This window comes from Leguminivora glycinivorella, chromosome 1, assembly GCF_023078275.1.
Source record: "Leguminivora glycinivorella isolate SPB_JAAS2020 chromosome 1, LegGlyc_1.1, whole genome shotgun sequence".
Classification (NCBI taxonomy): Eukaryota; Metazoa; Arthropoda; class Insecta; order Lepidoptera; family Tortricidae; genus Leguminivora; species Leguminivora glycinivorella.
The window spans coordinates 25,665,049-25,679,078 of NC_062971.1; the positions used below are offsets into that span (position 1 = coordinate 25,665,049).

The 14,030-nt window shown below is 34.0% G+C and overlaps 1 protein-coding gene across 4 annotated transcripts in view; it reads right to left on the reverse strand.

Moving 5' to 3' along the window:
* The window catches only part of LOC125231216 (kinesin-like protein CG14535), a 330,022-nt gene that overhangs the window by 108,077 nt on the left and 207,915 nt on the right, over positions 1-14,030 (reverse strand). For 2 of the 4 annotated variants that reach the window (XM_048136623.1, XM_048136606.1), the window contains exon 1: positions 3,317-3,411. The exons of 1 other annotated variant lie outside the window; for it this stretch is intronic. The gene's annotated coding sequence lies outside the window, so the exon portion shown is untranslated. Of the gene's footprint in view, positions 1-3,316; positions 3,412-14,030 lie in introns of those variants that run through there. One more of the 4 variants, XM_048136614.1, reaches the window with a different exon arrangement.

Here is a 14,030-nt window from a genome sequence, read left to right on the forward strand (position 1 = left end):
AATTATAATAACGAATATGTATATTCATGTCATGACTTAAAATGTTCAATTTCGTACTGAATTTACCATTCATGTGCAAAAATATACTAATGGACTAAGTCATAACTTATTCAAACATAAATTAATATGAACAGTTATATTTTACAATATAGTGTCATGGTAGGTACTTACACCAAAAACGAACAATTTATGACCCGAATATAATTTAACAATAATGACTTATGTTTTATAACACGGGTCGTAGCATAAAACAACGAATAAAATATCATTTTGCAATAATCATTCAAGTCTCATAGTGGGTAACTATGTCATTTTTTGCGTTTTGCAAGAATGAGTCAAGTGTAAAAAAATCGTTGAGTCAACCCTCATAACACATTATTGTAATTTAAATATGTCTTCTGCCAATTACTATAATAAGTTAAGGTTCTTGACACATTAATGCAAAACAGGCAACACACGATAAAGGATTTGTGTTAACCATTTTTTTAACTTTTGGGATAGTGAAAATTTTCAAAATGAAAAGGTCATTTTTGCAAATAGAAGTTTAAAAATCCAGCTATAACATGGCATTAAAATCTCATTTTTTTAGTTTTTGTGGGTTGACACATTATTGCTTATCACCATCCAATTGTAAAAACGTGTAATGAATATCTACAAACCCCAAAAACGTATCTTTATTGCAGACCAATTCACGGAATGAAAAGCATCTGTAGCGGGGGACAGACTCGTGCGGTTTTATGATTATTGCACTTTATAAAACAACCGCGAGGGTTTACGGGGTATAAATTTCATTAGCGTATGTTGCTATGATTGTTTCGCTATTGTTATACTGACGTGTATGTGAAAGTTGTGATGAATTTTATAGAACTTAAATCTTAGTTATTTTGTTGTGTTCATAATATTGTTTTGTTCCGAGTTTGTTTATGTTAATATTGTTGTTAATTTCATATCATGTTAATTTTTAGGACATAGAGTCAGAAGATTGTGGAAATAGTACCTACGCAAAACCTAAGGATGAGGTAGTTGAACTCAGGATATAACCGGGAAAATGATAACTATAGGGAATGATGATCCCTATTATTCCTCTGTTCCAATTTGAGTCCAATATTAGAAAAAACATAAGCTTAAAACTTATTCATGAAGTAGGCTTAACTATTGTTTGGATCAAATGTTACGTTAACAAATAAAAACATGTAGAATAATATTAGATTATTATCCAAAAAACATTTGACATTGACTTTTGCCTACAAAAACGAAGTAGGTATCGTATTGATCATTAATAAATCATTACCCGCGTGAAAACTTCGTACTAATGCTACTTGTCACAATCTATACCTACTTTTCTAGTTTACCTAAAGAATGAAAATACTGAACGCTCCGATAGCATAGTTCAACAAGAATCCACTAAATAAGTAACGGAAAATATGCTCGCTTGAACGCGCCAGTCGAAAAGGAAAAATATTTCAGTAGCGAAAGTTAGTTTAATTTTCCACGCTGTAAAAATGAAGAAACAAGAGCTTGAAAATTTCAGCAAATGTTAAAGAGTTGTTCATAAGTTCAGGCATGTAATTTAATGTATATTACTGACAATATGTATTACTGACGTTATTAATCTAAGTAAATAGGTATTATAAAATCCTATTTAAGTAAAAACGCGTACTAGTTTTGCGCAATCGCTTGGTGAAAATTCATTTTAACTAACAACAATTTTACTAAACAGTAGATAGGTGTGATTACATTTAACAAACAGCAATAAGCGAGCGAAGCGATCATAATAGTGCTTGTAGCTGAAGAGCGCTAGAACCAAGTTTTTGTATTGGTAATTTTAATTTTAAAGTACCTACAAATAAGGGCTTATTGTGTTAAGTCTTTATTTCGTTTACAGAAATAGAACCTTACATGAAATTTCATTTTACACTCTACCTAATGAGTTAAACGCAAAGGTTAGCACTCTTTTATTGTAATTATATAAAGCTTATGATAAAACTGTTTTAGTCAGAAATGCTAATAGGTAGAATTTCCTTTAAACTCCACCATCAGGAATAAAAACTAACAAGAAAAAGAAAACAGCCGATTCCATTTAGCATTTATTTCCCTTCAGTACTAAGGTTTACTGGAATACAACGGTATTTTCGAGAAACTTCTGCACTTAACGTAATTGTGGTACGAAAAGTGGGAAAAATACTTTTTACGGTTGAAATTGGCTCATAAAATCGAACAACAGTTTGGTGGGTGGGGTTGTATTTAAAGAAAGATTTAGTTACTTTGCTGATATTGTATTGAACATTAGACAGTTCAAATAACTATTGTGTACTTACCTATGTTTTGACATTGGATTGTTATAACTTAATACCGATTAGATAGATTGAATCACGTACTCGTACATTTCAGTACAAAACTTACTCAATAATGATAGCACGTGGACGATAGGTATACCCACGGGGTAAAACGATCATAGAAGTAATTAGTTCAATATTTTAGCAAAAGTAGTGTAAGGATAATTGATGATAAACGATGCCCCACTGCGGAATTTACATATACACATTAGACATATTATGAATGCAACTCATTCAAAAAGTGGTCACGCGCTTTTGATCTTGGTGCACGTACCTAAAACGGACAAATGATTCCGATTTCGAAAAACCAGCGTAACACGTACGTATAATTCAGAGATATCCATCAAAAACATATACATATATATAATTTACTCATGTTAACAAATAAAGCATCTTATCTTATCTTATAAAGTTTGATAGCTTAACCTACAGCTACACCACTATTTTATATGCCGTTTTATTGACTGCTGTACACTACACTTTTTTATGAAAAAAGTTTTGTAACTTAGAATCGAGAGCTACGAATGTCTCTAAGTAGGAAATGAGAGGTTTTTATTTCCAACACGTTAGGTACCAGTTTTCATAGGGTATATAACGATAAAATGATCAAAGGATCCAATATTAACACACACACACATTAGGATTAAACATTAGGATTATTTTTAAGTTTGAAATAGTTCCTGATTCTGAATAACATAAATATTTCATATATAAACTGTATGTAACGCGAAATTAAAAAAAAATGGCTTAATAATATCAAATAAAATTATAACTACCTAAAATATTATAATGAGTACCTTATAAGTGTGAAAGTTTAAATCAATACAAAAATATTTTTGTTTACTATTTATCAAACGACCATTAACATACAGATTATTTCTATACAGAAACGCTCCAAACTTATTAAAACCCTTTAATAAACTTGTATCTACATGTTCCCTACCCCCATCCAAAAAAAAAGTCCGAACGTAAAGCCTCACCGATCTCGACAAATCATCCACAATAATATACCAGCCACTACAATACACGCTATAGGATGCAACGCAACGCGGCGCGGGCCCGCGTGCTTCCTCGGCCGCGGTCGGCGTGCCACTGAATCCTGAACTTCAGTTTATCTGGCGCATCCCCCATGCCGGCACAGCTTCCATACCGATAGGGGAAGCCATGCTACAGTTGGGAAATCGAGCTTATGTGTACACTCGCGTTCGTCTCTGTACCTGTGCTAGATTGATTTAGCTGTATGCCTAGCTGGGAAGAATTACCAAGTCTGTCACATATCGTCACTACTTTTAAAAAAACTTGTATCTTCGTCTGTCAACGAAAAGAAAATTGTAGTAAGTATGTATGGAATGCATATAGACTTACTGCCTTTTAACTTTGAGGCACAGCGTGAGATACGAGATTATTTAAAAAAGTAGTGACGATATACGTGTTATATATAGTAAATAGAATTATGATGAAACATATTCTTAATATAAATATATACGTTCAAGTTCATGAAAATATAACTGAACAAATAAACTTATACCTGAATATATATTTTATGAAAATATTTAATGTTGCTCTATACGGAACCTAGTAATTACATTATTTACGAATCAAGGTGTTACATTACAAGATCTCTAAATTGAAATATCATATCTAATAACGTAAAGTGCTTGTCTGAAATACTGAGACTCACCTATTGGGTTTATTATGCGGAAAAAGAAGAATAAACCACACATATTTTCAATTTTTCTTCTATTAACTAACACAATGAGGAAAAGAAGGAGATTTATGAATAACCTCGCCAAGTACATATTATATGTAATGATCTGGATTATGTTCACTGGGTAGGATCATGATCATTAAGATAAATGTTGGTATCATTTCGGATGTCGTTATGATAGAATGTTATGCATTACTCTGTCGGATTTTATTGTAGATCATTAAACCTTTAGGAACATCGTAGGTACTAAAAATATAACAAAATCTAAAAAGGATCAGGAGGGCCCTGTAACAAAATCTAAAAATTAAACTGTAGACTATATTCCTTCAACTGACCAAGATTTGTTAAGCGACTTTTAAAAATAATGAAGTCTTTAAATTTTTAATTTTTCATACAAAATAAATATTAGCTTAAATGAACACTAATATTGTTGTCATTGGCGTTGTCACTCTTTAGAATTAACAAAATTCACAATACCTCTTAGGAAAAACTTTCAAGGGTGATAAAAATTAAAATACAAGTTATTGAGCAAATGTTGGTCAGTTTAAGGAGCATAGCCTACATTTTAATTTTTTGCTTTAGTTACAGGGCCCACCCGGTATGACGGTACACGAAAGAACTGTATTTGACTTCTTAGGCTTTAATAAATCCGCTATTTAAGTGACAGCCTCTTTGTATCTCACTTGCTAGTAAAAATAAAGATTAGCTACAGTTACAGCAATTATTGTGTTGCTGTTCGATTAAAGCTCCGATAACAAAGAATCCAAGCAGTGTTCCTTTTTCAAATGCGGGGCTAATTGGGTAAAACAACACTAAATCAATTCGAGAAGATTCTTTCTCCGACATTCAGGAAGAGTTCACACCTCCTGATGAATGATTAATTATTTAATGAACAATTCACACTAACAGCGTTTTATGTAAAAAAATTAACTTATTCGCCGAATTTACGACAGTAAAATACAATATCTCTGTAGAAATCAAAACGATATATTTTATTTTATTTATATAATTATATATTTAATTATATATGTATATTATTTAATTTAGTTCGGGGCTACATTTGTTGAGAAGTATTTAAATGAAGGGATATTATAAGTTTAAAAAAAATATTGTTCATGGTCATAGGTCGTTCGTTTGTAAAGTAATTCCATATAAATTTTTACTTCATGTGTGTGATGAATGATCCACGTTTAATTAATTGATGGATTGATTTAGTTTGTTGTATTCATAATTAGTATTTTATCATGTTGTTGTAATGAAACAAATTGTATTTCACTCGGTGGCAAAATTAGTTTGACTTTCGTGCCTTGAAACCCTCGCATCACTCAAGATTCCACTTTTCAAACTATTCGTTATGCTCGAGGGTTCAATATTGTAATCATTGTTTAGGTATCTATACCAGCACGAGCGGTTAAGTAACGAAGGGTAACCATTGTAAAACAAGTAAAACATATTTACAACACTATAAAAAATAGGTACCTAGCAAAATAGTTGTTACTACTATGTGTTAGTTTAAAATACTTACCTACAAGTACTACTTACTTACAAGTACTTACTGATACTACAGATCTAACATCGCGAAAACATTGTATCGAATGGACTCGTAAATTTTTTAGGCCTTTTAGACTTAACTACGTCCAATTGATGGGTTTATCCATATTGCATTAATTAGACGACAAATCAATCGTGACGATACGTTTCCAGGGCGATCCCTAAATAAAGCTATTACTCGCCCCTCGTTTTAGTTTTTATCGCTCGAATAAACAACTTCATTATGCTTTGTTATCATCTTGCTGGCCTTATTTTATGGATCGCTTTATTGCTTCTGCATTTAAAATCATTCGTACGAGATATTGAAAAGAATAAAAAATAATTAAAAAGATAATATAAAATTCTAAACAAGTTTAATGTACAAAATCTGAGTTTTGACGAAGCATGTGGCGGATAAGGTTTGCATTTTTTTTGGTTATGTTTAAAAAAAATTGTGGTTAAAACTAAATGTACAAATAAACAAATATAAAATACTGTCTAAACATATCTCCACCATCATATTTTTTACGACAAAATGAGAATTGTATCTAATTAAATAAATATATAACATAAAGTAAGGAAAATATAATGTTATTATAATGAAAAACCATAGCTAATTAAATCAGAGCACGTCCAAATTTAATCTAAAAACGAATTCCCCTACTACCCCCCGGGAAAAATATAAATATCATTGGTGCATTAAAGTGAGTTAAACTTGTTTGCGTTTCAATATTTACCTGCCCACTGACCCGTTTAATTCTAGCCCGCATCGCCTTTTTCACGGAGAATGTCATGTTTTAGAAAAGAAATGGTGTTGGTTACGTCTTTTTGCCGACAGAGGGCGCTATAGCCCAGAGGGGGCTCGTGACCCCCGTAATGCAAACGTCATTCCAAACACTCTTGTAACAGATTTTTATATCTACCAACTTAGGATTCACTGAACAATAATGCGCCCCTCTAAAAACAGTGAGATAAGGTTCGAATTTGGCTATGAATGTGAAAGGAAGTTTGGTTTGTCGTGAGAGGGTGAGCAAGACTAGAATGCGTCCGTTTTAGTAATTTGATACAGCTCAAGGCGTGTGAATTTTAATGTAGTTGTTTAGGTATTTAATGCCCATTTTGTTTGGATTAAATACCGCATGAGCATACAGTAAAAAGAGTTAATGTAATAATGAACAAAAAATACTTGCAGGAATGCAGGCAATATTAAGCAGCTACTTACCGTGTAAGTTTCAATGCACTAGGAGAGAATAAAACAACAGTATCGTTTAGAGAGTATAAACGGACAAATATAAAAATATACTATGCTCGTAGGACTAGAATTTTATGACCTTTTATGTAGGTATTTAGCTACCTGACGCACACAGACAAAATAAAACTCGAAATCTAACTAAGTACTATCACGCTTCATTATTCTCATAAAACTGTATAACGGGAAACTAAATGTCATATTATTTATTTCTGACCAAATAAGCGTCATTTTGTTCGGTCTACCTCTTACCGAGGCGAGGCTATGTCCGCTGTCAAGTTCCATCATATCGACTCGTCCCTTGTTATATACTTCGGTATACCCAACCGGTACGATACCGGTGTTTCTGTTTTAGTATGAACCAGTGGCTTCATGTGGAGCCACTGGCATTTTGTACATTAATTGACTACTCCGTGTTAGGGATCGTATGAGATTACTGTAACGTTGTAGTGATGGCCCGGGAGACTTTTGTAAATGTCGAGTGTCGCAAATGTCGAGAGTAAAGCGGCCTTGTGGCGCGCATCGATGTTTTGGGATCCGATCTATATCATATCTAGAGAATTTGATGTCAAATTCACTGTATGTTAAAAAACGAATCAGATCCCAGTTCTTATTTAATTACTTTACCAATGATGAATAAACATGTACTCACCTGTAACAAAAAGATAAATCCGAAAAGGTGAATTATGTTTACCTAAAGTTTTTCTGTAATAAGAATTTTTCGTACCAGAAGCAGAAATAGTAAAATACTTTCTGTTTCTACACAAAAACCACATAAAGTACCTATATTAAGAAATAAAAAAACTTGATTTTTTACGATGACGGTCTTGGTTTTGATAAAAATATTTATAGTAAAAAAACAGCATAACATTAGAACGATCCTTAAACAAAATATGTAACACAATAGCGTGGTTGAGTAGGTAACTTAGTGATTAGTATAACTATAAAGTTAGTTACTGCAACATTACATACATACATACAATCACGCCTGTGTCCCATGAAGGGGTAGGCATTACTCATTTCTGCCAATAAGGGGTTGAAAGAAAACGAAACTGTGACATTGCTACATTGCCAACGCCACAATTTAACCCATATCCCACAGTCGCCTTCTACGATGGTGAAATTCTTAACCCAACACTACTGCAACATTATATCTAATAATCCTATTCTAATTGAAAGCAATGCTATTAATTCCATAAATAAATTACGGTCTATATGGTCACATTTCCCCGCAGTTTTCTTAACATTTGATTCATAAATCAGGATAACGCAATAATTATTTTAACTAACGCTCGAAAAGGCAATAAACTGTCGAAGCAAAGTAAATATTTCGTGAAAGGAGCACAGTGAAACAACCAACAGTAAAGAAATATGCAAAACTTAAAGTGTAAGAAACTACATACTTACGTCTAGACCTCTATCTCTTATTTTAAATAAAAATGAGATATTACTGTTATTAATATATTGAAAAATGTATACATATGAAAAAGATACAAATTACAGACTGACTGTTGACTGTATAGGTGACTGACTATTCGAGAGGTCGGTCAGGGTACCTGATATAAGCTGCTTGAAATAAAACATGAGATGACACGAGTATTCATAAATTTGCATATAAAAATTTCTTAAATTCTTAGAAGGTAGTTTTTCTAGCAAACCAACGAATTATAGAAAATTAAGTACCATCCATTACAACATCGATCTCCCATGTCATCAAATATATCGAACCTTGAAAATATAAACATCCACTCGCTCAGCCTCGCTGAATACTTCCACCACTGTGGCTGAAAGCAGAACAAGTGGGGGGTTGGGCCAAGTGAACCGAGTGTAATTTGAAATTACCCCGCAATATGGCAAATGTTCGCGGCATTTTTGGCACTCACTTTAATACGAAATTGCCTTTGTGAACACGGGAAAGGAATGGTTAAGACAATGTTGGTAACGGGAGATGTGATCACGTTTGGCAAGAAAATTATGGGTTTAAATTTTACTTTTTGTCAGTTTCGGTAAGGGTTGACAAAGTTCTGAACTTGCAAAAAATACATTTGGTTTTAGGAATTAGAGTAGATGACTTAAGAAACATATTGCCGGGATGAGTCTTCCGTTAACACAGATGGAGTAACCCTACTGTAACGTGGGTAAATAAAATAATCCATTTACAAAGTATTAGACGCGTCCACATATGTACCTATTAAAATAAATCAGATCAGTTCACCTGGAAACTGTGGTTGCAATTTAAGTTTTGCATCGCATCTGGTTTCTGAACACATTCTTAACTATAAAATATGTAGCGGATTTTCATATTGGCTTAATATAAACCAATATAAGAATACTACGCCTATCTCTTATTATTTATTATAGGCAACAAAGTATGTATTGTGGTTTATTAAATTGAGAACTGCATATTAAATTGGTAATTTTAATCCCAAATCAACGAATATTAACGACCAGTAGCCACATTCTAATCTAAAATATTCCTCCTAATTTTCCATCGCTCTTACTGCGCGAAATAAGCTTCGTCGAAGTGGCGGACATTTTGAAATTAAAACGCTAGGCTATTTGCACTCGAGGCGAGGACAAAAGACAGCCTAGTGCGTGGCCCCCGGCCTTTACACCTCGAGCTATTCAGAGAAACAAGCTGGATATCGGCAGTCAGACAAACGCGTCTTCAAACTGGTGGAATTTTCGGTGAAGCACAGACTGTTCTGCGAGTGGCAACTCTGAAGTAGATTATAGGGGATTGGGGACTTTTTATATTTCAACAAAACAAATACTTTAAAAGTAAGGTCCTTTTTAGCAGTTTATTTTTGTTTCATAAAATGTTTCTCTCCAAGAACAAACACGTCAGTCTCCATAAAAGTAGGTACTCAATCCTTTACTTCAGTTAAAATTTACAACCTATTACTCAGCAGTTCTCAAAAAGTTTGTACATAGCCACGTCAGCAAATTTTAATTGATCCTATTTTGTTACCAACATTTAGGGATATACATTAAGTCGACTTTCGTAAGATTATCTTTTTGATAGATTTCGAGAACCTTAATGACCAAATAAAACTTACTAAAATCTCAATTCATGAAATAAATCTTGGTAACAAAAAAGGAATAATAAAAACAAATTTAACTTTTTCCTTAATTTTTGTACAAACTTTTCGAGAACTGCTAGCGATTCATAAAAAGTTACTCACTTACCGCATTATTCTGAATCGCTTTGTTGTAACACTAGCGATACTAAATAGTTTTGTGTTTTTATAAGGAGTAGGAGATAGAAAATATAACTAAAGCTAGTTTCATCACCTGATTAATTTATTATTTTGGTTTTTCGATCCTTACCGATTCGATAATAAAATATAAAGTTTTATGATTTTGTTTAGTAATATTTACGGACCAACTATTCCAACTAACTACACGTTTTTACATTTTTAGAGTGCCCTATGATCTCGCAACTTTCGCAAAAACGCAAATCAAAAAGAGCGAGAAAAAGTCTGATCCTTTTTTAGTCGATATGCAAGGAGTCATGTTAACACTTGCGACAAACTATGCCTAGGATGGCTAAGGAATCAACTAGGTCTAGCATAACTTAGCGATATACATTAAATTTAGACACGAGTGAGCTACCTACAAATACTAATGACTTACATATTTGTTAAAATATCATCCAAACACTGCGAGTTCTATAGCCGAGCACAGCACTTCAAATACATAAATAAAAACTTTATTATTAATTACCTACTAGTCAAGGGCGCGATGTTCTAAACATAAGCTTTAACGAACTGTCATTATATATATATTTATCATTTATTTATAGTTTTGTTCAAAAACACACGATATTTTACACAAAATCATTGTAATTATTGTGAATTTTACATTTAAATATTTTAAATGTTTCTTTTTCCAGTTCTAAGAATAAAATAAAATTAAAAATTAGTAATCGTTCCAGGTTTTCGAACGATCAAACGTCACAAGGGGAATACGAGATAGATTTATACGATTCCTATAGCGTCATCCTTTTCTTGTCAAAACGATTCAGTTGCGGACCAGAGACAATATCGGTCTTTCATTCACTTGTACGCGGTTCAGTTTCGACTCTGAACATTGGAGGTCATGGTAGCAAATTGAGACGCTCAGTTTAGGCACCTAAACTGAACTGCTCTGCGTTTGAATCGTTTTTAAAAAGATCGTGGTAAGGCTGCTGATAACCGTTCTATTAACATGATTATAAGATTATATTATTTATTTGAAACCTAAACTTTTACACAAAAAACCAGCTGAGTGCGAGTCGAACTCATCCTCATTTCTTTTGCAACGGGTCATGGGAGCCTGGGGTCCGCTTTTAATATACATAGGTACAATATTACTACTACTATTTGTATGAGGTAGCGGCAGCGAAATGATGCCCTTTCACGATGTGCTTATGTAGGCAGACGTATAAATACTGATCATTTACAAAATAGTCACTGCTCCGTTTAAATGCTACGCAATTGACATAGTCTGCGGTATTCTATGCCATTATACCTCTACTGTTGAATTAGTAATCCATCCTCAAGATTGAGACAATGACTTGTATCAACTTTTTATGTTGTATTTATGTGCACGGCTTGTTTAACTGATCATAATAAATATCAAATACCTAGGTAGTCTATTTGCATTAACTAGTAGCTGTGCCTCGATTAATACCTACTAATATCTGGGCAACCGAGCTTCGCTCGGTTCTGTCGTATCTTTGACATGTGTCGCCATCTAGTTCAAAAATGAATAGTACCTACATCGAGCGAAAGAATTCTCAGCCTTAACAACACAACTACTCCACACGAGATGGCGCGCATTTCGCCACAAAAACTCAAATAGTGTATTTGCTATTCGTTTTAGCCTTGACCTGTGTCGCCATCTAGTGTTTGCAATAAATAGTACTTACATCGACCGAAAGAATTCTGTCTTAACAGTACAACTACTGCACACGAGATGGCGCGCGAAGAAAAACGCATGAAAACTCGAAAATTCGCGTTTTCCGGGACCTAAGGATAAGTTAGACCGATTTTTCACCCCCAAAAACCCCCACATAACAAATTTCTGCGAAATCGTTAGAGCGGTTTCCGAGATCGTCAGTGTAAATAAATATATATGTCGCAGGGAAATTGCCAAAACAGAGATTTGAACAAATCCCTAAGGGATATGATCAAATCACGCAGGATGACAAAATGGCGAATCCATTTGATCATTTCTCTAGAAAATTTCAGGCATTTGACCAAATCCCTGACTGGGTCTAGTGAAATCACAAAATCGGTCAACAAACGCGCCACGTTTTGTCATTTTACTAGATTTGTTTAGGAATTTGATAAAATCCCTGAACCACGACAGTGAGTTGACGAAACGCACTTATAAAGTCAACTAGTTTTATCATTTCACTAAACCAATTCAGGGAAAAGACAAAAACCTCAACCATAGTTCAGACTGATCCGCTCGCTCGCGCGATCGTTTGACCCCCGCCTCTTCCCGCTCCCCCGCTCCCGGCCGGCCGGCTCCGACGCATTCGCACGCAGCTAGTGTAATAGCGGCAAGTAAACAAATATTACGTCACTAATTTTCGCGCTGTTTCTGTAGAAAGTTCAAGTTTTTATGTGAAATGGCTTCGGACCCTAGTGAAAATCAATCTCAGACCCAGTTTGTGTGTGAAAAACAGTTTAATGAAACTTAGTGCATGTTTTAATGACAGACAAGGTAAAGAAAAACCCTATGGACTCGTGATAGGATTGCAGAAGCTATCGGGGCTATCGAACAATTTAAATTATCTCCAGTATTGAAGATACCACGGACAAATAAGCAGTACTATTATGGAAATAAATACGATCTCATGGAGGTTGGAACTCAAAAATATTTGATAATGAAGAGAAAGTCAATTTCTGACCCTGTTGTAAAAGTCGTTTCTATGGACGAATTTTATGACATACTTAAAACATGTCATCAATTTACTGGACATGGAGGGAGAGATAAAAGATAACAATTGAAATTGCAACCAATGATAAGGAATCTATGGTTTTAAACAGCAGAATAGACAATAGTGAAAAAAAGATAAGTATTCTGCGTAGTTTGTGAAATGGAGTGTACTGGAGCTCACACGTGTGGTATTTGTGGATATCCAGTGCATGAAATTTGTATAATTACAGATGGAGAAGGAGGTTATGGCTCAGTTGTTGAATGCAAGTTATGCGAAAAAGAAAACCGTATTAGAACCGAGCGGCAAAGTGTTTAAAAGAATCGCCAGATATAATGAAAGAGATATCTCTGCACAAATTCAAAGACTTTCAAATTAAATCAAGTGTTTTGGTGGACGTCCCTAAGGTCGATAGAGGTCCATTAGATGGAAATAATGTACCGGGAATGTTTTAAACATTAAAAATAACTTGTTTCAAATCGGCACATCTGCTGGAATTATAAAAGCCTGGCTTCCGAGGAACGCGCTACAGCAAAGTACATCTTCATTTCCTGCAGTAATTCCTACGAAGCATAGTCTACGGGAAATAGCAGCCAAGTTATCTTTATTCGGAGGGCAAGGTTTCAAGAAATGTTCTTGTGAAAAATCGAAAGTGCAGTGCAAAACAAATAGATGTGCTTGTAAAAAAAATAACGTTATGTGTAACTCGAGATGCCACAAATCTACAAAATGTTGTAACAAATAAGAAATTAAATTAAAATAATAGTACATTACGATACAAGTGAGAAAAAAAGGAAGTTCGAAACAAGGGGCGATTTCGGTCGTGTTTTAAATCGACACGAATTACGAATTTCCTTTTTTAACGTGTATCGTACAATGATTCTCAGTACAGATGGCCATCCGAAGTTTCGACCTGACATATAATGAACCACTTCTCGCACTAGTGCGTATAAAAACACCATCTGTACTGATGTCGTGGTCGAAACTTCGGAGGGCCATCTCTACTGAAAAACTTCGTACGATACACGTGCGAAAAGGAAATTCCTAACTCGTAGTCGTAAATTTATCGCCACTCGTTTCGAACTTCCTTTTTATCGCACTTGTATCGTAATGTACGTAAGATACGATCGTCGTACGATACACGTGCAAAAAGGTAATTCGTAACTCGTTTTTTACGCACTTGTATCGTAATATACTATTTAGCTTTGTTGTTCACTTTTTTCTCTTTTATTGTTTATTAAAGAACTTAAAATGGATTAAGTTGTCTGCATTTCTGAC